At 49.3% G+C, this 26,366-nt stretch overlaps 1 protein-coding gene and 1 pseudogene across 1 annotated transcript in view; one reads left to right on the forward strand and one right to left on the reverse strand.

Moving 5' to 3' along the window:
* FOXN3 (forkhead box N3) overlaps positions 1-26,366 on the forward strand; it is a 361,722-nt gene that overhangs the window by 105,313 nt on the left and 230,043 nt on the right. The gene's annotated exons all lie outside the window — the stretch shown is intronic.
* LOC132222886 (large ribosomal subunit protein eL13-like) lies at positions 15,201-16,707 on the reverse strand (annotated as a pseudogene).

Consider the following 26,366-nt stretch of genomic DNA (forward strand, 5'->3'; position numbering starts at 1 on the left):
ACCTGAGGGAAAGGAGGGAGCAGGAGAGAAAGGGTGGGACACGTTCCTCACCTGGGAGGGTGGCAGGTGTGCCCACATGATGGGGCCCTGCAGGGGGAACTGGGCTGTCCCTGGTCCCTCCTCAGCTACTGATTTGGTGCCTTTTGTGTGTGGTGTATTTGTTGGCGACTCTTTATTTTGAAATAATCATACACTCAGAAATCGCAAAAACGAACAAAAAACAAAGAGTGTAGAATAGACCCCACTCGTTCTTCCTCCAGCTCCCCCCACAATGGTATCTTACCAGGACATTGCCATTGGTGCAATACTGTTAACTAGACGCCAGACCTTATTAGAAGACTTCAATAGTTGTTTGTTTGTTTAATTTACTTATTTATTTTTAAACCTCACCTGAGGATATTCTTCCATTGATTTTTTTAGGGAGAATGGAAGAGAGAGGGAAAGACAGACAGAAATATCGATATGAGAGAAACACATCGATTGGTTGCCTCCTGCAGGAGCCCTGACCAGGGCCCAGGTGGGGGAGGAGCCTGCAACCGAGGTACTTGCTCCCTACGGGAATGAAGCCCAGGCCGACGCTCTATCCACTGAGCCAAACCGGCCAGGGCTTCAATAGTGTTTTTACGTATTCATTGTATATAGAGGATTTGTGTCTGTGTGTGTGGTACATTTTTAACGCGTACATTTTCAGCTCTTGTAAACATATTTGCTCAGTGTTTCAGAAATGTCTGATTTATTTATTTAATAAACATCAAATGAGCACTTACTACGTATCAGTGTGTGTCGGGTACTTGAGATGCAGGCAGAGGGTGTCGGGGGCTGGGTGTGGTCCGAGAAAGCTGTGCAGGACCGCTGTTGGGGCAGCCTGGTCTGGGTGTGAGGAAAGCGGGCCCATCCTGGAAATGTCAAGGAGAGAGGGGGGTGGGGTCGGCCAGGACAGATGAGCAGGTTTTGCATGCGAGGGGCTGAGTGCCAGGCTGGGGGTTCGGGACTCGGTGCTTCTTTGCAGATTCCTCATTACCTAGCCAAGGTAGGGACTCAGAGCATGACTGGGATCGCCCGAAAACTACTGAATATATGTTCTCGCTGATCCATCCGTTTGAGCAATAAAGGCAGTGCCTACTGTGTGCAGATCCGATCTGGGAGGGACGCCTGGATGCAGCCTGACAAGGTCCCTCCTCCAGGCCGAGCGTGGGTTCACCATCCACTCCGACACACCAGTGTTCCCCAGCGCAGCGCCCGTGTGTGCATATCATTGACGTGTGTTGTACACGAGGAAACTAGGTGTCGGATGCCAGGTAGATGTTTCTGAGGAGGGAGAGAGACACCTGTCAACTACTGGATCCACGCAGATTACACAAATCCTCTATATACAATGACTACATCCACCAAAACAAGGAGTGTTCCCGTTTAATCGAAACACTTGGCATTTAGCTGACCTTTTGAATGTGTCATTTCGGGGCGGCAGCCTGTTAGATGGCCTGCAGGGCTGTACTGGAACGCGGAGCGAAACGATGTAAGGAGGATGTCCCTGTCTTTTCGAGCAAAGTGCAAGAAAACGAAGCCCCCTCCCTCGCCCCATTGCCCCATCGGGAAGTAGCCTGGTTGTCCAGGAAAGGAAGGTGAGTCGTGGATCCCAGATAAGTGTGCGTGGGCTCCCGGGAGAATTTCAGCTGGGACCGGGCTGCCCGGTGGTCTCTGTGTTCCTTAGCAGCTGGTGCGGAGTTTACAGCGTCTTCCCCTCCAGCTGCCGGGCTGACCGTCCTTGAGCCGGACGTCATCCCATGCACACGTGTGCCTCCCTTGCTCATCACCCTGTTCCCTCAGCCACAGGTGGTGGAGTGCAGCCCTGAGTAGGAATCTGACACCATGCGGGCATTTACCTTGCTAGCAAGGGCTCTGGGTTTCACGATGCAGGTGATGGACCCGCCTTCCAAATCCAGCCGGCACTTGCGGGGACAGGCGTGGCAGCGGGAGCCGTGTGACATGGGTGAGGATGGGCATGCTGCTGCTGCCCTCTGGCACAGGACCTTCCACTCTGCCCTGATAAGGAGTTGAGTGAGAAGTGACTTCCATCAGCAAAAGCACTCCCTGGCCGCTGCTGCCTGGCAGGACGGTGTGGTGTACAGCGCGGGCGTAGCAGGTGCGAGGGGCATGAGCACGGGGTGACTCGTGGTCCAGGCTCCGCACAGCCCCACCACTGCGAGTTCTAGGTCAAGCCATTTAACCTTGCTGGACTCGCCCCCGCCCCCCCCCCCACCCCCCCGTTTTCCATATCTGTAAATTGACGGCTACACACCAGAGAATCCTAAGATGTCTTCCAAAATGAATATGCTGTCATTGTCCACCAAAGGCTGGACAGATTTCAATTCGTTCTTGTTAAAAGAACGCTTTTTTTTTGGTTTCGTTTTTTAACCCAGCTCCTCAGTAATTGTCAAGAAATAGTGCGACCTTTTAGGAGTTCCCTTTCTAAGGTTTCCCAAGCCTTTGCTGATCTAAAGTGGCCACGGCGTCATTGTCTCTGTAAGTGACCATAGGTTTTTAAAAAAATGGCTTTATTGCTTTTGTAAAGGACACATCGTGCACAACTCGATACAGAGAGTTTGTGATTCAGGGACCAAAATGTTGAGATTCCCTCCAAGTCAGCACCTATTCCCTTAGCCTTCTTATGAGAGGAGACGGATGGGCTTAGAGGTAGAGAATCATCACTTTTTCCGGCCCGTTTGGAGAGCTTGCAGACGGTTTCCTTTTGTCCATTTCCACTCGGCAAATACCGACTTTGACTCTTGGCTTTGAGGGGGCTGGCATGAGCGTGGCTAATCTCCAGTTAAGAACTTTATCTCCTCCAGGGCTGCATCGGCCAAAACTTGGTGCTGTACTTGTTGACTGGGAGCCAGAGGGGGTCTGGATGGCTCTGTGCTCTGAGGCTCAGACAGAGCCCATGAAGGGGTTCCCCCCCCCGGAGACTAAGTAGCAGGCAGATTGTGGGGGGGCAACTGGAAAACTTTTTGCTAATTATTTGCTTTCAGGCATGCCAAGGCTGCACTTGAACCTCAAATTATTCACGAACATAATAGCCAAGCTCTCAGTTATGTTGTATCTCCCTGCTGAGTACAGAAAAAATAGGGTAATTTTCTGAGAAGTGCATGGGAAAACACTTTGTAAAAGGGCATCACAGAGGCCGTTGGTGTGCGTGGTTGACCTGCATACTGAGTTCTTGGGGAGAGCAATACACTGATCCCAGGAGGAAAGGAAGTCCCTCAACAGAGCCCTAGTGGCTGTCTCCAAAAATGCACCTTGCGTGTTTCTGATAGGGACAAGTAGAGCTGAGTCTGCAAGGCCCAGAGAGCAAAGGGAAAAGATGCAGAGGGTAAGGGACATAGGAAATGACGGACATTTTTTTAAAATAGGTTTTTATTGATTTTTTAGAGAGGAAGGGGAAGGGATGGAAACATCAGTGAGAGAGGAACACCATCAATTGGCTGCCTTCTGCACATCCCCCACTGGGGATCGAGCCGGCTACCCAGGCACGTGCCCTGACCGGGAATCCAACCAGTGACCTCTTGGCTCCTGTGTTGATGCTCAACCACAGAGCTACACTGGCCGGGGAATGATGGACATTTCTTAAAGGGAAGAAGCCGTGAGAGCCCGGGTTGCAGAAGCAGTAGGAGCCGTAGTCATCTCTGACCTGCTGTTTCACCATGCCACCCCCTTCCTCCAATCTCCTAGGCACTCTGACATCAAGAGTGATGCTCGTGCAGACAAGACAGATGTCCTGAAATGACCGTCCCATTTTCTTACGGACTCACCTGCATCCACTTCTTGTTTCTGCAAATCTTTCTCGCCCAGGGTTCTTTGTATTCGCCATCTCCCACTTCTTTAAAAGTTGTTTGGAGAAGTAGTGAAGGCCACCGAATGGGGCTTCAGAAAATTTCGGTCCAGGTCTGGACTCTGCAACAACCATCTCCACCTTTTGAATATTCCCTCCATGTCTCCATTCATTTGTTTGTGCATGCTTTTATTCAACATGCTTTTACTGAGCACTTACTATATTCTGGGCACTATAGGCCTTGAAGACCTGGCTGTGAGCATGACAAATGAGCTCCGGCCCTCATGGCAGTCAATGGACTTGTTTATTCTTATAACTAAGAGATCTCACTGTATATTTGCAAGCTGGATAAATGGCTCATACCTTCTCTGGGTTACCTAATCATAGTTAAATGCCCAGACTCTTCGGTTGGGAAGTGTCCCAACTGAAGAAACAATAAAACAAAAAAACAAAGGTAGTCATAACAGAGATTTCTATTAATATAGATTCAAGGCCCTGGTTTCAGAAATGCTAAGAACTTCACTCGCCTTGGTTTGCACTTAGTTGGGTCCAATGGGTGTGATGGACTCAGAATCTTTCGACTTAGGAATCAGTCGGTTACTCAACAAGTATCTATTGAAGACCTCAATGTGTCAATCACTCCGCTTATGTTCCTGTAGAGGCAGCCACTGCTTCACCAGCAAATTCTTGCCCCCACCCCTCAGAGAGGACTCGGGATGACTGTAGAATTAACATAAGTGAGAGACACAGGAGAGATAGTCTCCCTGGAGGGGATTGCTTCTGGGAGTGTTTCTGCTGATGGGCTGATTGATTTCCATGATTTTCCACAAAGCCAAGAAAAAGACAATCTTCTGCCTCCTTTACCCCTTCCTCCTTGTAGGCACTGTTGTTGTTCCCCATTTTTCCGATGAGAAAACTGAGGTTTCAAGTGGTTAATAACTTGCCCAAGGTCATACAGTTAAGAGTGGCGGAGCCAGGATTTGAACCTGGGTACCTGGCTCCTGATTCTACGCTTGCTGCACTGGGTTTTCCTACACGAACAGGCTCAGGTATCAGGATGCCAGTTCAGAATGAAACCTCAACAGTTCGGGCCTCGGCTGAACTAGAACTGCCCACTGACCTGCCCACTGACCTGCTGGTTCTCCTTGCTGAGCTGCGTGGCCTCTGCCGCACGCACCTTTCTGGGCGCTTCGGGAAGGTTCTGGAGGCCGCGGAGCACCTGGAAGGGTTCTGAGTAAGCTGCTTTGCAGGAGAAAGGAGGAGCACCGTGCTTGCCGAAGAGCTGCTGCTGTGTTGGTTATTAACTAGTAGCTCCCAAAGGGCATGACCGAATTGTGTAACTTTATGTGATACTTGTGATTGCAGGCGATGCCTGGGCCGCGGTGTGAGTTGGAGTTATTAATAAAGGTGATACGATATTACCTCCTATTTTTTTCTTTCATTTTTATTTTGTACTGGTTTCAGGTGTACTAGTCCCCGTTTTCTGAGAACCTGCTGTGGACTGGGCAGCTCATCCTCGATCTTCCACACGTTGGTCCCGTCTTCCCCGGAGCCCTGGAAAGGGGTTGTTGTGATTCTGCTTCTCGGATAAAAAACCAAAGGCTCAGAGGTTAAGTGACCTGCCAGGTTCACACAACTTACAGTTAACCCAGCTCTGACTGCCTACATAGATTATGCCCTTTATGCTACCTGATTCATTCATAAAGATATTTACTGACACCTACTATGCGCCAGCCATTGTTCCCAGTGCTGGGGGTTCCGTGTGGGATACGGTAGATGGGTCTCTGTTTCTGGGAGTTCACACCAGACAACGGTGGCCTGTCAGGGCCTGGGACCCCCACTCAAACTAGGCAAGTGGGAGAACAGGGCCCAGGACCTCATAGGAAGGCCTTGAGTCTGCAGGGTCCAAAGCCCCTTTTGTGGTTAGGACTTGATCAGTAACGTTAGCGATGTGGGGCCTTTAATGAGGTTTAATTATTTATCAGTGTTTGTTAAAGGGAAAGTGCGATAATTATCATGGAAGATCCAGAATGGGCATTTCGGGGTTAGGCAGTTTGCAATTTTGCCTCCTTGTTTTCCTTCCCACCCGACCAGCACCCAGCCCCTGCCCAGCCCTTTGTCAGGTAAGGAAGCTGATGTCTGCTAGTCTTGCCAGGGCCCTTTAGTGTTACTCCGTGGGCTGCACGGATGGAACTGATGTGGACCTGGCCCCCTTGTGGCAATGTTAGCACCTCTGCCCCACCCACGAAATGCTGGTAGCATCTGCCTTCTTTCTCCTAGTTTTGTGACAACCCAAACCATCTCTAAGCATTCAGTTCTCCATTTGAGAACCTCAAAGATGTGCTTGTGTTTTTCCTGCATTAAAACCCTTCTGCCCTCTTCCCTGGGCTCACACTGCACCAAAGCTGCTGACACGGGAGAGGGGGAGACTTGTCTCAATTGGTCCTTTCCCCAGGGTTTCCTGACTTCAGGCCCCGCCTCTGTCCTCCAGCACCTCAGCAAAGGCCGCCTGGCCACCCCATCCGTGAGGGTGTGGTCAGGGAAGTGCAGGTCCTCAGATGAGAGAATATCAGATGAGTCCTGCAAGCCCAGAGTCTTGCTGATGAGAAAACTGGAACACGGGAAGGAAACTTGCCAAGCGGACCCTCCCGAGTCACAGTCCTGCCGTCCGTCCATCACCCCGGCCACTTCTCAAGCACAAAATGTCTTTAGTGGGAAGGTGTTGGAAGAGCTGGAGTTCGGAGCCACTTAGCCAGTGGAGTTGCTGGGATTAAATACATAGCCCATGGCCAGTGTACAAGCACAGCCCTCACTCCCCGCCAGGACATGATATGGGGCAAGGACGGTTTAACAGCCTAAAGCTGGAGGAATTCATTTTTTCCCCTTTTATGATTGCAAGTTATTGTTGAGTGTGAAAAATAAGACATTAAAATCCTAACCAATGTAGAAGTGCTTAATCATGGAAAGTTTAAAGTCCCTAATGACCCACCCGCCAAAGACTTTCTGTACGTGTATTAACAGATCCGATACTATTCTGCAGACAGTAGACTTGACATGCGTTCCGAAGCGTGCTCCTCTCTCTGACCACCTTTTTCCTCCGGTGCCTCATCCTACCTTTTTCTTTTAAAAGCTGCCAATTTCCATTACATGGATGAACCAGGATTTAGCGAACTGATCCCTTCTGGATAGACATGGCGTTCTTTCCAGGTTTCCACTGTTCTAAATGATGCTGAAATAATCCTCATGCATGTATGTTTTTTTTGCACAGTTGTGTATTTCTGGGCAGTGAGTGCCTAGAAGGAGAATTGTTGGGTCACTGGTTAAGCATTGACTTATTTACCAGGAGGTCATGGTTCGATTCCCAGCCAGCGCACATACCTGGGTTGCAGGCTCGATCCCCAGTGCGGGGCGTGCAGGAAGCAGCTGATCCATGATTCTCTGTCATCATTGATGTTCCTATCTCTCCCTCCCTCTCTGAAATCAATAAAAATACATTTAAAAAATAAAAAAAGTTTCCATGCCAGAGTTTTGGAAACCTGAAACTGTAGTCTAGTCCCTTCCCGGCATTTTCCCCAGCGTTTCCTGTTGGCGCTGACTTGTTTCCTGGACCCCGGCCCACAGGCTGTTGGATATGGACGCATCGGTCTTCCCCTAGCTGCATGAGGGGAACAGCCAAGTTCTGAGGCCCCACATTGCCATGGGGACCAGGGCTGAGGAAACTTCTTGAAGCTGGCTGATTTTTAAGCTAAGCTCCCCTTCGAAACGGCTTCCCCAGCAGGCTCTAGAGCACACACTTCCCACCCCAGATGGCCTGGCCAGCCTGGACACCTGGCTGGGGCAGTGAGCTGGCACCTCCTGTGTCCGCATTAGTGCTGCCCCGTGACGGAGCTGATGGTCTCAGCTGCGTTCCTTTCCGCCCTCCCCCAGGAATGCTGGGGAGATGGAGGTGAGCGTGGCCAGGGAGCCTTTCCCTAGCTCCGCTCAGGCACCAGGTAAGCCAAGAGTGGACAGATGACCCTTCCTTGGAAAATGACATGCTCCTCTTTTTAAAACCAGACTGGGAAGAGGTAGGATCCTCTCCTCGGGAGTACAGTGCTGTGGGCTCGTTTTCTGGGTGTCACAGCCTGTTCTTTCTGTCTTTTGTCCTCCCTGCCTCTTAGGACACACCTTGACAATATACCTCTACATTTCCTGGGGTTCAGGGACCCGCTCTTTCTCTCCAGTCTGCCTTAGGAAGTGACCCTGGTATCAGTCATTTATACACTAGTATGAATGAAGGGTACTGGATCTCAGACACTAGGTAATAGGAGGTGAGGCATGAGCTCCCTGTAGGGGCTTTGTAAGGTGTGTGTGGCTCCTTATTCTCTGAAACGACTCCAACGGGATGATCCTCTCCCGAGTGTGAAGCAGGTTCAGTGAGCGGAGATGTTTAGACGAGGCGGAGGCAGGGGAATAGTGTCCTCCTCTGGAGTCTGAACTATTCTGGAAGCTACGCAGTCCCCAGCCACCCACGCTTGAGTGACGATTCACAGAAATACCCTTTGTGTCTTTTAAAAGCTCTTTTCATTTAAACTGTATAATAATATACACACACGAGGTGTCACTTTTTTTTTTTTCAAACAGGTAGTGAGTGAATACACTCAACGATAAAAAAAAAAAAAAAAGCGAATGGAAAGTGTTAAGACAGGCAGGCCGGGAGTGATGAAGATTTAACCTGTGGGACTGTCATGCTCAGGCTACGGTGAGTCCTGCAGAACGAACAGAGACGTGGCAGCCAGCGTCCCATACATCCTGGCCGGTTCTGGGGCTGACATCTACATAGTGACAAGTTACTGACAGGTAACACGAAGAACGGAAAACATATCAATCTGAAGGCCAGCCAAGGAAAGCCTTGTTAAGTGATAACAAGGGCCAGAGCCCTATGTCTGGACTGTTGGCGGAGGGGTAGTATGTGTGTGTCCATTTTCAGGGCTCAGGCCCTGGTTTGAAGAATTATGTATCCTGGCAACCAGGTGTGGCATGGAGAGCATCCTGTGACTGGGTGATCTTCGCCTCCCCTGATTATAACTGGTCACCGTTAGATGCCTACAGGGCTGGGTGGAAGGCAGAGGACTGGCTGGCTCACCTTTTACCTGTATGGACATCATCAACATCCTGGCATCAGGAGCAAAATGAGAGGAAGCTGATGTCTGAGCCTGCTTTGGGGTGTTTGGTCAACCCTTTATCTTCTCTCTTGCTGCCCTGGCCTGGGCTGGTTTGCTTGAGATTTCTATTTACAGATTCCTGGGCTCTTCACTCTGAACGAGGCCTTAGGATTCATGGGTCTGCCCCACCAACTACAAATGGGAAAGCGGAGACACAGCCTTTAAGCCAGTGGTGGGAGGATGTTGCCTGCACGCCACACGATGCCCCAGGGATGCCAGGGAGGAAAGGCTGCCCCTGGGGGACTTCCCTGGCACGCTCCCCGTTCCAGATTCATTTAACAGGCGAGCCTGCAGAGTTATTTCTGTCAAAGGCACTGGAACAGAGGTTTAAGAAGATACGTAGAGAATATTCATTTTCTCAGCTGTAAGAAACTTTGGAAAAGAGCTGGTCTTGTCCCTCGTTATGGGATAAAGACCCTGAGGTCCGAGTGGTTCCAGGACTCATTCGAGGGGGCAGAGCTCCAAGGACCACTTACGGTGGGGCGGGTCAGGCTCCAGGGAATTGTGAAAGTTTGAGCAAAGGGTCATGACCAAGACCTGGAGGAAAGAGGAGAAGAGAAGGGACCCTTTCATTGGGGCCCTGGGCTCTGACGCAGCTGGGAGAGGTGTATGTGGCAGCTGTGGGCCACAGGAGGCCTTTACAGGTGTGCAGCTCAGCGGGTGGATGCTGAAGCAATAAGTACCTATAAGGCTTTCAGCCTGGCCTGCCTCTCATGAAGCAGTGGTGTTAGGAGCTCAGTCAGATACTGCATCCTGCTGCACACGTTTCATTAAGTCCTGGTCTGGACACACTTCTGGGAGTTTGGTCTGTCAGGGAGCTCCCATAGGTGGGCGCGGTCTAAGGCAGCTTTCTAGGCACAGGGTCCCTTTCCCGCCATCCCCTGGCTCAGTAACGCAGGAGTGGGGAGTGTCAGGAGCTGCAGGTTATCTGATATCACCTCTGCCCCACTCTGGGTCCAGAGCAATTGCCCTTAAAGGGTAGACAATGGGGTGGACAGCCTGGCTGGTGTGGCTCCATGGTTGAGCATTGACCTATGAACCAGGAGGTCACGGTTTGATTCCCGGTCAGGTGCACATGCCTGGGTTGCAGGCTAAATCCCTATTAGGGGGTATGTAGGAGGCAGCCGATCAATGATTCTCTCTCTTCATTGATGTTCCTGTCTCTCTCCCTCTCCCTTCCTCTCTGAAATCAATGAAAAAAAAATTTTTTTAAAAATGGGGTGGACAGGAGCCGTTGGCTTTGCCCCATGCCACAAGCAGACCCTCCTGTGAAGGTAGCACTTCAGTGGCTTGGGAACAAGGGGATGTAGTCCATGTGCCTCTAGAGCAGCGGTTCTCAACCTGTGGGTCGCGACCCCTTCGGGGTCGAACGACCCTTTCACAGGGGTCGCCTAAGACCATCGGAAAACACAGGCATAATTACATATTGTTTTTGTGATTAATCACTATGCTTTAATTATGTTCCATTTGTAACAATGACAATACATCCTGCATATCAGATATTTACATGACGATTCATAACAGTAGCAACATTACAGTTATGAAGTAGCAACGAAAATAATTTTATGGTTGGGGGTCACCACAACATGAGGAGCTGTATGAAAGGGTCGCGGCATTAGGAAGGTTGAGAACCACGGCTCTAGTGGCAGGCGTGCCCTAGTGTTGGTCTTCTGCTCCCCCCATCCCCCCACTTTCACACCTGACCCCCTTGGTCTATTTCCCTTTAACTCAAGAAATCTTGCTCTATAGTCAAATGGGTTTCTTTGCAGTGGTTCTCAACCTGTGGGTCGCGACCCCTTTGGCGGTCGAACGACCCTTTCACAGGGGTCGCCTAAGACCATCCCGCATATCAGATATTTACATGACGATTCATAACAGTAACAACATTATAGTTATGAAGTAGCAACGAAAACAATTTTATGATTGGGTCACAACATGAGGAACTGTGTTTAAAGGGCCAGAAGGTTGAGAACCACTGCTTTAGAGGCAGGCTTTCTGGCTCGCCCCATGAGCCCACCTCCCTGAGAGGCCTCCTGATGGCAAAGTCCCTTGTAGTTGCTGAAGGAAGCAGATATCCATGGGCATGGATGTCAGACCCCAAGGGTGAGTTGGCTGAATCGTGTGCCTATGGGGTTGCGGACCTGGCAAGGCCACTGCTGCAGAAGAGAATGCAAAATGTCCTCTGTTGGTCTCCTGCCCCCACCAACGTGGCAGTTCCAAATGTCACCTCGGCATTTTCTTCTCAAATAAATTCATCCTTGTTCATATCACAAGCAAACTGGAAACATGGATTCGGAACCCGGTGTTTACCTCTCAGTCCTCTGGTTGACGTGGCGTGTGGCATGCTGAACGATTAGAGTTACTTCGTGGATAAATGTGAACACGGGCTCTGAGATTTTTATCTGGTGAGGACCGGAGTCTTGTAGTTTGAGTCAAAGGAAAGACTTTGGAGTCCATATTGTGTGAGTGTGTATGCGTGTGCTTATAGGAAAAGGCCATAAGGGGAAAGTAGCTAATGTTAATTGGTTGTGAAGAGTTATGTGGATTTTTTTCAAGGAGATACCCTGATAACATTGCCATCGGAGATTATGGTGTGCTGACGTTTTGGGTGGAAGAGCAGTGCTTTCTATTAGTCAAGAAAGCAGGAGGCCTAACAAAGGTATACGTTGAATTTAGAGAGATGCTTTGCCTCTCAGAACGCATGAAAGATTTCTATGCTGCAGTTTCTTGTAAATTTCTTGCAAAACACCCAAGAGAGAGGTAGAAATCACCCCATTTGAAGGTGGAGAAGTGGAGACACAGAAGGTAATGTGGATGCAGCGATTCTGGGACAGGGTTGGGATTTGAATCCAGGCTTTCTTATGTAGAAAACAGATAATTATTCATCTTTTGCTCTGTCGCAGAAAGGTTTGGGAGGTAAGCTAGAGCTTACCCTGAGCAGAAAACTCAGCACTGTGGGAAGAGAGAGGAGAAGGACTGGGAGGGTCAGTGGGGCTGGAGAATCAAGGTCAGCATCATGTCCTATTGGGAGTGTCTTTCTTGGTACACAGTATGGGGGGCGGGGCGAAAGGAGCGAAGGCACAGGTGGATGTTGGAGCCTCTTCCTCGATGAGATGCTTTTGAGTGACTGCTGGCCCCAGGGAGTGTGGGCTTGGGGCTTTCTGGATCAGGACCTACACAGCTCTTTCCATTTCCACAGACGACCTCCTTGACCTTGAGGGAGAACAATCCATTGATAGATGTATTCACTTGGAATTTATTTTGCTGATTTTACATGAGGAAGAACTAAACTTTTTCTAAGAAACTAATATTAAAAATGCATTTTTGAGGTTCACAGGGTGTCTTTCACGCATGCGTGCACGCAAGAGGACATTTAGAAACCACTGTGGACATTTACTTTGAACTGCAGATATTTATAGACAAGTTCAAGCAAACCAGACTCGGTGCCCGGGACCCACATTCAGTGTGGGCCACTGTGTATTTGGAAAGGTTGGCTTTTTTGTGCTGCGTCCTAGGGGAGTGGGCATGTTTCCTAGGATGGCACATATTTGTTTGGATGGTAGGCAATCGATAATTCTTGTAGCAATGTGAGGTACCCTGCGTTAGAGTTCAATCGAGAGGCCGTCAGATGACACTGGTGAATGTGCAGAGACACTCTGTGCTGTGGGGTTGCTAGATACTGAGTGCCCTTCAAGTCCAGCCCTCAGTTCTTCATTACAACACCCACTGAGAGATTCTACAATTTCCCCTTAACTCACATACTCACTCCATGGAGAAAACCTGTGCTTTTCACTCTCCTGCATCACTGGTGGAGGATGTAAGCTAGAATTACCTTTCTGGAGAGCAATTTGGTAGCAGGAATTCAAGGCCTTACAGTGTGAGTACTCTGACCCAGTTATTACTCTCTTAAGAGTTCATCATAAGGACATAGAGCTACATTCAAGATATATGAATAAGGCTGTTTGTCTAACATTGTTTTTGTATTAGCAGAATGCTGAGGACAACTTAAATATCCAACAGAATGAGGATGGCAAAGTCATTGGCTATATCACATAATGTCATCCAGGCATTCACTCACTCCACAACTATTTTTGAGTGCCTACTGTGTGCCTGGCACATAGTAGGTGTGATATCAAGGCTGACATGGTCTCAGTCCCCCTGAAGGTCAAAATTTGTTGTAGAAACAGATCTCCTACATTGGGAAGTACAAAGCGTGTTTACAGTGTGAGACCTCGTTTGTAGAAGCCTTGGGCAAGGGGGTTAGATACATGCCTTTACCCCCTTTTTACTTTTCCCTCGTTTCCAAGTTTCCCACAGGAGACCATATGATTTTTAGAATTTTTAAAAATGTGACTTTGAGGAAAGAGAGAAAATGAAATGAGCAGATCTGGGTTCTAGATCCAACTCTTCTTTAAACAGGTGGTGAGATCTTGAGTGAGTCAGAGAACCATTCTGAATCTCCTCGAAATGGCAGGGCAAGGCATCGGAGGCCTCTAGCTCTGGGGTCGGGATCACCACTTCTTGTCTCCTCTGAAGACACAGGTGTGTGTGTGTGGCGCCGGGGTGGGGAGGTGGGGGCGGGGGTGTGTGCTGCAGGGCTGGCAGGCTGCGAGCTGTCTCCAGAGACAGGACGGCAGCCAGGCTGCTGAAGCCCCAACCCCTGGGCACTTTGGATCTCTGGGGCTCAGGTCCTCTAGGAATCTGGTGATGTACTCAGATGGGGAGAGGAGTTTCTGTGTTAGGCATATGAAAATTAAATTAAGGGAGTGCCTCTCACCTGGCTAAAAAAAGAAGTTGGACTAACACAGCCCAGTGTCACTGCACCCCAAGAAAACAAATGATGGCAGCTCCATTGATTGAGCCTTCTTTGGGCTCCAGGTACAGTGTAAAGAGCATTTTGTAGACATTCTCTTAGTCACGCTCAGGACACCCCGGAAGTTGGTACTCTTCAACCTCATTTTACAGGTGGAGACCTTGAGCTCAAAGGCAGGTACCCTGAGCAGGCCCCCTGGGTAGAGGAAGCTGGGATTCACACCCCAGTGGGTCTGCTCTGAAGCAACGTTTTCACCTCTGCTCAGTACTGCCTCCCACTTCAAAAGGCAAGCTCTACTGTAGCCATAAAACAGATGTCTCAAGCCAGGGGTGTGTGTGAGGGTGTAGTAATGCCTCAAGTGGCTGATCATTGAGAACCTGAGGAATGCAGAAGCTTAGAATGGGCAGAATCTTATCTCTGATGAAACCCGATGCAGAGAAAGCTACTCTTAGCTACCTTTCCTGGGAGGTTTAAATGATGAAATTGGTGGTGGGGGGTGGGGAGCAGCCACCCTCTTGCTCACTATAATAACCTTATCTCCTACTGGTGGTTTCAAATCAAAGGCCACTATTATACCTTACATACCTATAGCTCCCCAAAGAGTGATAGCTTACACCAAGACTTGACTTTTTTTCCTTGAAATACTTTCCTTGCTGGGTTCCAGCTTTTCTTATTTAGCCGGTATTGAAAGATGACAAAACATAGAGGAGATACCGGGGACACATGGACAGGAAAATTGAAGTTAAAATGGAGACAAGGAATTGTTTCTTTTCTCCACCCAAAGACTGTCTCAATATGATAAATACTGGTTCCTGGGTTTCAAGATCATTTCCTCTATAGTTCAGTTTATTCTGATTTATCTTATTTACCATGGCCAGATTAATCTTTCTACCTACCTTCCCTAGAATATCCAATGGCTCCCCATTGTCTAGGATCGTGGTCACAAACTGCAGCTCGAGAGCCACATGCGGCTCTTTGGTCCCTTGAGTGTGGTTCTTCCACAAAATACCACGTGTGGGCACGCGTACAGTGCGATTGAAACTTCGTGGCCCATGCGCAGAAGCCGGTTTTTGGCCTGGGTGAGTCTATTTTGAAGAAGTACTGTTGATTATTGGCTCTGTTGACTAATGAGTTTGCTGACCACTGGTCTAGGATAAAATCTAAACGTGTGGGTTTGGATTTCAGATTCCTTCTTAATCTGGCTTCAGCTTTACCTTTCCATCTTCCGTCCAATGAACTGGTCTATACCATGGCTCTTTGAATATGTCCTTGACTTTTCTCACTCTGGGCATTTGTTGTGTGAAATAAAGAACAAATGGGAATGTTTTCCCTTTTCTGACTCCTGCCCATTCATTCAGGCATACCCCAGTTTGGGATTTCTTTTCTTCTCCTTTTTTAAGATCACAAATCGCCAATAGCACTTTATTTTTTTCTTCTCAACATCCTGTTCTGAAGCTTCATTGGCTGTTTTTGCTTGGGTGCCAAAGAGCCGAGCATTGGCCAAGGCCATGCGAAGAGTAGCGAACGCCTCAAAGTTCTCCTCCTCCTCTGCCGTGACCCGGCCTTCTCCTTCTTGTAGACATTCTGTATGGGCGTGACTGGTCCTGTCAGTGGGGTGGCCAGCGTGAGTTCTTCAGCAGAGCTCTCTCCCTTCTTGGGCACCGGAGGGCTTCCTGGGGAGAGCATCACTCCTAGGCCGCGGCATGTTGGCCTTCAGGGACTTGGTGGACTTGCTCCTCCTCCTCGGATCTGATAGAATAGGCAGTTAGGCAGGTATGAGCAGAGCAGGGACGGTAGGCCAGGTATGGAATGTCATCAGGGCAGAAAGTCTTGAGTGACTGGCAATGGGCAAAAACTAGAGAAAACAACTATTATAGGACAGGCTTTCACCCCCAGGCGACCTTCCCTCCCCCTAGCATGTCCTTAGTCATGCAGTTTAGACACCCTGAGAGGAGGAACAAGGGGCTGGAGAATAGCCTCATAGGACTCAGACAAGCCCTTGCACCACCACTCCCCACTCCCTTAAGCATTAAGCCTTCAGGACAATGAGGTTCTGGTCAGCATCAAATAATCTTAGGAATAAAGCCTTGGGTCTGCTGACCACAGAGACAGACTTTTGGTCAAACTAGAGATAACATCTAGGCCTCAGTTGTGTCTCAGGTCCAGGCCCAGAAAAGCAGCAAAACCAGAGGAAGTGATGCTATGGCTGACATCAGGACCAGATGCAATGACTAATGACCCACTGTCCTAGTGCTGACCTGACCAGTCAGTGGAGACCACGACCCTGAAAGGACACATCTGATGGATATTCTATTGAGATCCTCTCCCGAGACCTCCCCTAAAATTCCCACCTTTAAGGCAAGGGACCCAGCGTGCTCTCTCTCTAGATCACACTTGGACCTTTCACCCCTCCTTTCCTGAAGTGCATGTTCCTTTCTTTCTCCCAAGTTCCAAGGGCCCTCCTTTGGCCTCAGTAACTTGTTTCCTGAGTCCACGCCGCCCAGCTGGCTCATGTCTCTGCCTCTGTGACTTTATTTCTAAAAGGGCTATATAAACCTCTTTCACTAGAGTTCCTGGCTCTGAATTCTTTCTTAGCTGAACTCAAGGACCGAGGTCTAACATCACTACCAACACATCTACAGGGGTCCCAATGGCTTGGGCCACCGTTTTGGATGCTGGCCATGCTTAACTCCTCCAAGATGGGTCCAGATGCAGGGTGTGTGGTGATGTGGCACTTTGGTTTGCCAGTCCTTGTGTCTGCCGATCCTTCGTGCCAGCTGGTTAAACCATGTGACAATGTACCACTGCCAGTCCTTGAGGAAGTGGGGCTTCAAGATCATGCCATTCCAGCTGGACGCCATGGCGGCTGCCTACAGGCCTTCTCGTAGGAGCGTGTCCACTTGGAAAAGGGCAGTTTGGGATTTCCCTGGCCACATACTATCACAGTCCCATGTCATGTGGGGCTATGACAAGATCAGTGCATTGCTTATCATAGGGGCTCCTCGGTAAGCACCAAATGAAAACAGTATTTACTGTACAGCTGTCTTATAGAGGAGTGCTTCTTGTTCCAGCCCTAAAATACTGCTCTACCAGAGAGAGGACCTCTCACCCTCAGAAAACAAACAGCCAATTCTTCCTGTCTTGTGTTCAAAATGCATATGGGGTATTAGCTAATTATTTGTCATGCATTCGCCAGCCATGACTAATCCTGTTTTATGAATGAAATGGAAGCAGAGAGGTGACAATACTGGCCCGACTTTGCAGAGCTGAGCCACTGGTAGAAACAGCCCTTGAACCCATTTCCTTCTGCTATTAAACGAGGAGTCAGAGGCCATCAGGAACTTCTGTAAATATTCTGGTGCCTTTTCTCATCCTCTTCTTTTCTCTGAAGAGCCAGATAGTAGATATTTTAAACTTTTCGGGCTTTGATGGTTTCTTTGCAACTGCTCATCTCTACCTTTATAGTGGGAAAGCAGCCAGGAGCAGTCCATAAACTAATGGGTGTGGCTATGTGCCAATAAAACTTTACTTATAAAAACAGGCAGGCAGCAGGCTGGACTTGGCCTGCAGGCTGTAATTGGCTGATCCCCTATGTTAGAAGGTTTCTTTCTCTCTGTTCCTGATGTTGGGTTGCAAAGCCATGTTAGCCATAGGAATTTTCACTTTGAGCAGACCCTGCTGTTGGATATAGGCTAATGCATCAATTACATCCATGTCTGGGAAGAGTGGCTATTCAAGATGAATGTGGGAGGTTGTGGATGTTTAAACAATTGTGTACGGAATCTGCAGTAGACAGCAGTCGTCCCATGGATGTGGGCATTGGTCTCCAAGGAGGCTGCGGAGCACTCGGGCAGTAACCAGCCTGGTGTCTCCCCCACCTTGAGAGGCAGAGTTGCAACATCACCCCCGCACAGCTAGAATGTTCCATCACGGCCAAAGTCTGCCTGCAATCCGCAGGCTGTCCCATTTCTCACATCTGAATGTGGACCTCCAGAAAAGTCAGAATTGTGACAAAAGCGTTACATCGAGTTCCCTGATGTGTCCTTGTCCGCAGCACTGAGCATTTCCATGGGTGCAGAGGGCTGGGAGTGATGGGGTTCCTCTGCATGGAGGTGCTTCCTAGGGATGTGTTACAAGAGAGGCGATACCTGTCCCCCAGGGAACAGGTAGGTTTGAAAACCAAAACGTCTCGAAAAACAAATTATCCATGTGTTTGACCCCTAACCCCCACTCCTGCCAGGAATGTTCACATTCTTTCAGGGCCATTTCCTAGAACGGGGCTGGAATCTGAGTGTCTTGTCGTTAAGGTCAGGCAAGTTGATTCCAGTTCCCCGTTCCCAGAGCCAGAGCTGTTTACTCTTTCAACAGAGACAGCTCAGGGTCGGGATCTGGATCAAGACCAGAAGAATTTTTCAGGGTCTTCAAGGAGTTGTGGAAACTATCAAGAAATCCTAATTAATTCCAGGAAAGAATTTCAGTGTTTTTTGTTTGTTTGTTTTTGTTTGTTTTATTATAGTTTAAACTATATAAAGAAAGAAGGAAGGAAAGCTTTAATTGTTCTGCTTAGGAGAAATTAGACCAGTTATAGGCAAAATTAATGTAAATAATGAGTACATAATTCTTTCAATTGGCTCTCAACTCTTGTTCTATTATAAATCTCTTTAGATTTTATATAATAACTAGTGGCCCAGTGCACGAAATTCATGCACATCAAAGGGAATTAAGTAGAGGAAATATTTTAATATTGCTATTTGCCCTTTCTCTATAATAGAAATGTCAGGGATGAAAGAAAATTAGTAAAATGTATATGAAAATCTTCCTCTTGTCAGAGTCAGGGGTGCACTGTGGGACCCAGAGTCAAGTCCCCACCCATCCACATGTGCCTTGAAATCGCATGAGACCCAGACCCAGCTGGCCACACCTCTGTCAAGCCCTGCTGGGTGTGGGGGGGCGCAGCCTCAGGTCCCCTGGCCTGGCGCCAGGCGGGGGGCACAGCCTCAGGTCCTTGGTCAAGCCCCACTGGGCAGGGGCGCAGCCTCAGGTCCCCCAGCCCGGTGATGTGGTTTGGGGGTGCGGCCTCAGGTCCCCTGACCTGGCACGGGGGGGGGGGGGGGAGGTGGCACAGCCTGAGGTCCCCTGTCAAGCCCTGCCAGGCGGGGGGAGGGGGGGCACGGCCTGAGGTCCTCCGGCCTGGGCTGGGGCGGGAGGGCGCGCTTTGAGGTCCCCCGTCAAGCCCCATCAGGCAGGGGGTGTGGCTTGAGGTCCCCCAGCCTGGCGCTGGGGCTGGGAGTGTGGCCTGAGGTCCCCCGGCCCCGGAGCCACGCAGCCTCAGGTCGCTGCTGACCGCTCATTACGGCTTATTACGGGAACCCCACCTCCGCTGTGGGTGCAGCCATCTTGTGACTGCGGGAGTGCTAACTTGCATATTATACAGGATAGTAAACATTTAACCTGTGGTACTCTACATGTGCCAATTTATTATTAATCCTCCTAGCAGCCCTATGAAATAAGTAGATTACACACCCATTTTACAGATGAGGACAGCAAGGCACCAACAGGTCACATGACTTGCCCATACCCTCACAGCTTGACCAGGGCTGCACACAGCCTGTGGGGCTAACAATGCTGACGTCCAGCCTCTCATCTTTTCAATGGATGGTGTGGCAGTCAAAAGTGTGAGTGTATTCTTTCTAATGCATTTATTGTTTTTTAATAGCAGACCGATGGGTCCCTCATTCATCTACTTTTTTGGCAAATATTTCTAGCACTTAACCGTCTGCTGGGCAGGACTCTGCTGTTTAGTTTGCTCAGAAGATAGGGGTGTCCCAGAGGGTCTTGATAGCCAAGAGCAGTATTGGGTGAGATGAAGAACTTCCCGGGGGACTTCACTTTCCGCTCAGAGGAGCAGCCCTGTTTCCCTGGGGTCCACCTGTTTGTTAACTAATCTCACAGGACAGGTGTGGCAAATCAGAAAGCACAGGCATTAATTTACAGTGAGGAATATTACTGCCCGGAAGTGGTTTGGTGAGCTTGGGAGTGGGGGAGGGAAAGTTGGATGGTTTGACTGTTGAATGGCATTGGAAAAGCCAACGGGTCATAGCCCCCTGTGTAACACATGCCATTGTCGCCGAGACCCCAACCTCAAGGCCAAGGTCAATGCTGCCAGAGCACTTGGAAGAGGTTTCACCTTTGTGGAATTTGTAGGAGCCTCCAGCATCCTGGCCCCTGCCCACCTCCACCCCCCACCCCTGCTTCAAGGGGAAGCTTTAGTTCTTTACATATGTTAACGCCGTCTACAGCTCAGTGGGAACTGGGCGGCCTGTCTCTGGAACTTTGCATATCTATACTCCCATCTGGATGGGAGGCCTTTTCTGCTTTGGCTGAGGGACGCCTAGGGCAGAGGGAGGCTGCGGGTTGATTCAGAGCATGCAGCACTGGTAATCTCCCGGGACTGTTTTCACCGTAAAGTCAGAGGCCTTTGGTCCCACTGGTTCCCTAGGCTCCTCTTGGCTGGGCTGCTCACTGCTCCAAGAAGGTAAGTCACATATCACCTTGCAATTTCATCGTTTACAACATAAAATGAGTGGCACCAGAACAGAGCAGGTCCAGTCCTGTGTGCCGGGAGGATGGATGGAAGAGGGCTCAGGAGGGCCCCGGAGGAGGGGCCCACTTCCTCAGACACAAAATTGAGTCCACAGAGTTCCCTCACACGGAGCCTTCTGCCATCAAGTGGACGACACAGTAGTTCTGAATTGAGGGGAGGCATGGCTGAGCCTGGGGTGGGACTGGATTGCGGAGGGAAGAGAGCTGTGCTCTCACACTGAATTCAAGGCGTCCTGTTCTGCTGTCAGACTGGTGCCCAGTCCTCTCTCCCCGAGTTCCTCCCTAAAGCAGCCAGTGTTCATTCCTCACCGAGGCTTGGACATGTGGACCTGAAAGGTGAGCCTGGGCAGAGTCCCACCTGCCCACTGAGGGGTGGAACCCTCAGCCCTGCAGGAACTGAGACAGGGCTCGCCCCCGTCCCTTCCCCTGTGGGTGAGTTTGAGATGCTCCTTCTCGCAGCCCTTCCCCGAAGCTGATGCAGCAGCCGGAGACCAGGAAGGCACACTCGGGGAGCGGGTGGCCCTTCCTTTACTGCTGTGGGCAGGCCCAGAAGCAGGGCTGGTAAGGCAGGATGGGACCCTGGCTGGGAGCCCTTTGGATCAAGCTGCTGAGCTCAGGGCCAGCTCTGCACTTGTTAGCTGGGTCACCTCTGGCAGGTTGTCTCAGAACACTTGAGGCCCAGATCCCTCACCTGTACAGTGGGGACAGTAGTACCGCCTCACACTGCTGTTGTCCTCGAAGAGCGAGGAGTCTGGCACACCAGCGGTGGGTGCCAGCTTTGTGTGGCCTGAAGCTGATTTAGTTTGGGGGAGGGAGTCTTTAAGAAAAGAAATTGCAAATAGAAAATGAAGTGTAGCAGTAAGCATTTGTTTCAAATGATGAAGGAAAACAGTGTGTCATTAAAAAGCCGGCATCCCAAGCATCACAAAATCCCCCACAAAATAACCGAATATTATTATTAATCAGCTGTTTCATGTATGTCTGCATTACTTTTCCCCTACATTTTTTGGGCTGTGTACTCTGCTCATTTCTGAATGTGACAGTGATTGTGGAATGCCATTTTCTCTCAAGAGAATAGCAAGATAATGCACTTATTCTTCTAGTATGATTGGTTGGGATTTGTTTTTTATTTCTGACAGTTTAGGAAAAAATTCTTTAGCTTCATAACTGGTTATTGATAATGTCATGTGCATTTTTAGGATTGTCAAATTTCGGGAAGCCTTTCTCAAGTTTCTTTCATATAAGGGTTCAGGGCATGTTAAGGTGTATTTTGTGTGTGTTCAGTGTCTAAGTATTGAAGGTGCTCATTCAACACATTTCTGGGGTCCTTCCCAAGGCCGTGGAAAGGGCCTGTGTGAGGGAGGGGGCTGAGGCTTACGCTTCAGTATTTCATGGCAAGTTTTCCTGTGAGTACTCAATAAACATTAACTGGGCCATATTTTATTGTATGTATTGACACTCGTCTTTTTAATTTTATACTTTTAGAATTGCTAAAGAATGTATTCTCATTGACACTAGATACCATCTTAAATTAGTTAAATTTGTGCAAGTTGGTCATTCAGTATCCTTTGTTAACTACTTCGGTCAAACCTAGCCCGCATGGCTCTTTGGAAGCACTTGAGGACATAAAGCAGATAAAACACAGCTCCGCGTCTTCATGAAATAGCTGCTGCTAAACAAACACACAAAGTTCAGTGGAGTACATTTGAAGGTCTCATTGGCTGTATTAAACGATTCATGAATCGGGCCACACCGCATCTAGCAACAGAAGGGAGCTCCCAGAAGCTGTACAAAGTGGAAGCTTTTTTACAGGCAGAAAGTTCCTAGCAAAAGAAAAGGAAGGATTGTTTTAGGCCAGGCCGCCTTTGGGAGCAGGCAGGGGTCTTCTCAGGCAGATTACCTCACTTGTGGTGATAAGGAAAGTCCAGGTTGGTTTAGTCACATTCCTGGGAGGGGCTGGATTCCCATTCAGTCCCGGTGGGCTGTCCTGGGGCCAACGTGCCTCCTCCTGGGGCCTGTTTCTTTATCACTCTCTATCAGGGGCAGTGCAGGCTGCAGTAGCCTGGCCATTATGACCATCTTCACCCCCTATCACCACCCAGTCTGGGGCTGAAGCACCTGGGGACATGAAGCTGGGACTTTGTTCCTCCAGTTGCTGGTCAAGCTCTGAGACCGAAGTGTGAGTCATGTTCTGAACAGACGCATTAGCATTGAATGCTATAGTTCAATCCCATTCATCAGTAATACTCTCAAAATTTTTTTTTTATTGATTTGTGGGAGAGAGAGATAGATACATCAATGTGAGAGAGAAACACTGATCAATTGCATCCCACGTGCACCCCAAACAGGGATCAAACCCGCAACCTGGGTATGTGCCCTGACAGGGGATTGAACCTGCCACCTTTTGGTGTACAGGATGGTGCGCCAACCAACTGAACCACACCTTCCAGGGCAAGAATACTCTGCTACTCTAGCCACCTTGACACATTAAGCCACACTTTTAAAGTGCACAGTGATAATATTTAATTTCATATTTTTCACCCAAATCTTTTTATTCTTATCAAGTCCAGCCACTAAATTTGTTGGAACATGGTTTTCTCAGTTTTGGACTGTTAAAGACTACTCTGGCAGACACCCCGGGTAGGCAGTTAAGAAGTTGGATCTGCCAGTAACTCTATGTGGGCATCTGTTGGGATGCTTCGGGTTGCAAGTGACAGAAAAGCCAATCCAGTGTCTAAACAACAGAGGAAATGTGTCGGCTGGTGCACGAAGTCCTAGCTGGACCAACACCAGTCCAGGGCCTCTGGTGCTGGTGATGGGGTCACTTCCACCCACACCACAAGGCTGAGAAATGCTGAGTGTGTGTGTGTGGGGGATGTTGGGAAGGGAGAGGAGAAGAGTAGACACTGGAGAAGAAACTACCAACACATTCTGATAGGGGGCCCTAAATCACTTCCCTGGGCCTCAACCGCCTCATTAAATTAGGGCTTTGTCCGACACCATCAGTCAAGTCCTTCCTACAGGTAACCTTTCAGATTTTCTTTTCCTTTTCATAGTATTTGGTTTTTGTAGTGAAGAAACAAGCCTTTGCCGGCCAGTGTTGTCAAGCTCAGAATGGAATTAGTGAACAGATAGCTCTGTTGAGATCAGATGATGTCAGGGCAGTCAGCCTGCGTGCCTTTCTGCCTGCCCGTGAGTTGTAGATTTTGATCTAGAAAAATGAGCAATGGAGGTTGTGAGGGGGGAGCCACGGACAGGCGAATAAAACCCGCTGGGACAGCGCATGTCGCTGGAAGGTCTGAGCTGGGCTTATTTTTCTTATGACCATTAGAGGTTCTGCTGTGCTGCTGGTGTCGCCAAGACGCCGAGAGAGCTTTGATGTGGTGTCTCAGGGAGCTGGTGTGGGCAGAAGCCAGAGGGGGACTCGGAAAGGCAGCGGGATCCGATCCCTGTGGACAGCTGAGGGTTTCTCGGGAATGAAACCAGAGACCTCAGCTTTCTGCTTCGTCCACTTTTTACGGAGCCTTTGGCTAGTCTTGAGACGAGGAAATCTTTCAAGGAAGCATCTGGGGGGTGGGTCACGAGGGAACGGACTCCTTGGCTTTGGTACCCACATGGGTTTGGTTGTGCCATGGGTGTGAAGATGACATGGGTGCTGGAGGTGGCAGTGAGCTGGGGGAGCCTGTCTTCTCTCCATGGCCAGCGCATAGGTTGTGGGAAGACTCTGGAGCACTCCTGGGGCACTGGGCTGCCTTCGTAGGGGAGTTTTCTCCTCCTGTCCACTATATTTAGGGAAAAAGTTAATCACACTAGTAGTGCAGTTGGTATATTTCACTGTGGCAAAATTTTTAACATATTTATTGAGTTGGCCAAGGTTGATCTGGGCCCTGACCTAATTCTCTATAAAAGTTTTTGGAAAACAGTTCTAGTGTGGTGGTCAATGGTGTTTCCGAACTGGCAGACAACCAGCTAACTCTGTGGGCAAAGTGTGAAAGAAATAGTTTGAAATTGTTTTCTAGTCCGATGTTTGCACTTTGGAGGCATTAACTTGAAATGAAACCATAGATCTTTGTCCCTGTGGCTGTAGGATTGAGAAAGGGTTTCTTTGTTGGGTTGGGGGAGAGTGGGGTGAGGATTGGAGACAGAGTAGATTGTTCTGTGGGCACCTTCATAGCTGCCTGTTCCTCCAGAGGGTCTGTCCAGATGGGAGGTGGTGGGGACAGGCTTGGAGTTCAGGCCTGGCCTCTGGAGTTGCCAACTGTCATGAGTTCCCCTCACCCCCCAAATCTTTGTGTTTTACATTTCAGACAGGTGCAGAGTGCTGGTGTGTGCCCATTGCCCTGGGTGTTTGGGTATTTTGTAGATATGTTTGTCCCTTCGGTGAATGGTGTCCATTTCTGTGTGAGCATCTGGAGCTGAGCCTGTGGGAGTAGAGAGGGTGTCTACAGTTATTGGCCCATTTGAAACATGCTAAGTAAAAACCAAACATAGTCCTGGCTGGGTAGCTCAGTTGGTTAGAGTGTTGTCCTGATACACCATGGTTGCAGGTTTGATTCCCAGTCAGGGCACATGCATGGAATAAACTAATGAATGCCTATATAAGTGGAACAACAAATTTCTCCCTCTCAAATCAAGTAAAAAACAACAATACACAAATAAACCCAAAAAACTGACAAAGATGCCCAAGAGGTAGATTGTAAGCAGCAAGTTTCATCTGCGATTTTGGAAATGAGTCTTGGGGAGCATCCTATATAATAAAAGTGTAATATGCTAAGTGTTTGACCCATCTGTCAACTGTTCAGTGACTGCTCAACCAGTGGCTATGACGTGCACTGACCATCGGGGGCAGATGCTCCGACTGGTAGGTTAGCTTGCTGCTGGGGTCTGGCTGACCGGGACTGGGCCAGAGGGCTGGACACGCTCTGGAGCCCTCCCGTGGTCCCTTTCTGGCCGGCCGGCCCCCATAGTTCCGATCGGGACTGGGCGAGACGGCCCGATCGCCCTGATCACCGGCCAGGCCGAGGGACCCCACCTGAGCATGAATTCGTGCACTGAGCCTCTAGTAAATAGATAGGAGAGTGTAGTGATTAAGAGGGTGGGCTCTGCAGGCTGTAAGATGTGGGGTCTTAACTTTTCATTTCACCATGGCGAGCACCAATTGTCAACCCGCTGGCAATGACTTCATCTCCTTAAGCCTTAGTGTCCTCATCTGTAAAAGAGGATGACAGCACCTGTGTCCTGGAGGATAACATGAATAATGCAGGGAAAGCCCTTGGCATGGTGCCCGGCACGGAGGAAGCCTTGAGAGCTTTTGTTATGAATGCCTTGTGATTCTTTGGATTGAAGTAAATGGGGTACTCCGTGATCACTGTTTGGGCTGAACCTCTTCAGGCCAAACTGACATTACCTTTGATCATCTCCTCAAGAAAATAAGGAGAAGGATGGGATTAGGACCATCTCAAGACAAGCCAGGTGCCCCTCCCATGAAGGGAGAGGCGGACTCTGTCTGTCATCTGTCAGGCATGTTACCACAAGGAAGGACCCCCTTGTGGCTCAGTCTCAAAGCAGTATTTTGTCCACACCGTCCACAGAGAGGGGACAGGGATCTGGTTGGTGGGACTGCTGAGCAGCTGAGACTTACATGGGATGTCATTTTAGACTTGACCCTTCCTTTGGTTGGTGTTGGTTTTTACATGTTGATTGATCTCTCTCACACACACACACACACACACACACACACACACACACACACACCTCTACAAGGACTCTTGCACAGAGAACCGAAAGAATGGCTATTTACTAGGTACAGAAATGTGTATTAAAAAAACATGCTAGCCCTCGCTAGTTTGCTCAATGGATAGAGCATCAGCCTGCGAATGAAGGATCCGGGGTTCGATTCCGGTCAAGGGCACATGCC

This window comes from Myotis daubentonii, chromosome 1 (assembly GCF_963259705.1).
Source record: "Myotis daubentonii chromosome 1, mMyoDau2.1, whole genome shotgun sequence".
NCBI classification, from domain to species: Eukaryota; Metazoa; Chordata; class Mammalia; order Chiroptera; family Vespertilionidae; genus Myotis; species Myotis daubentonii.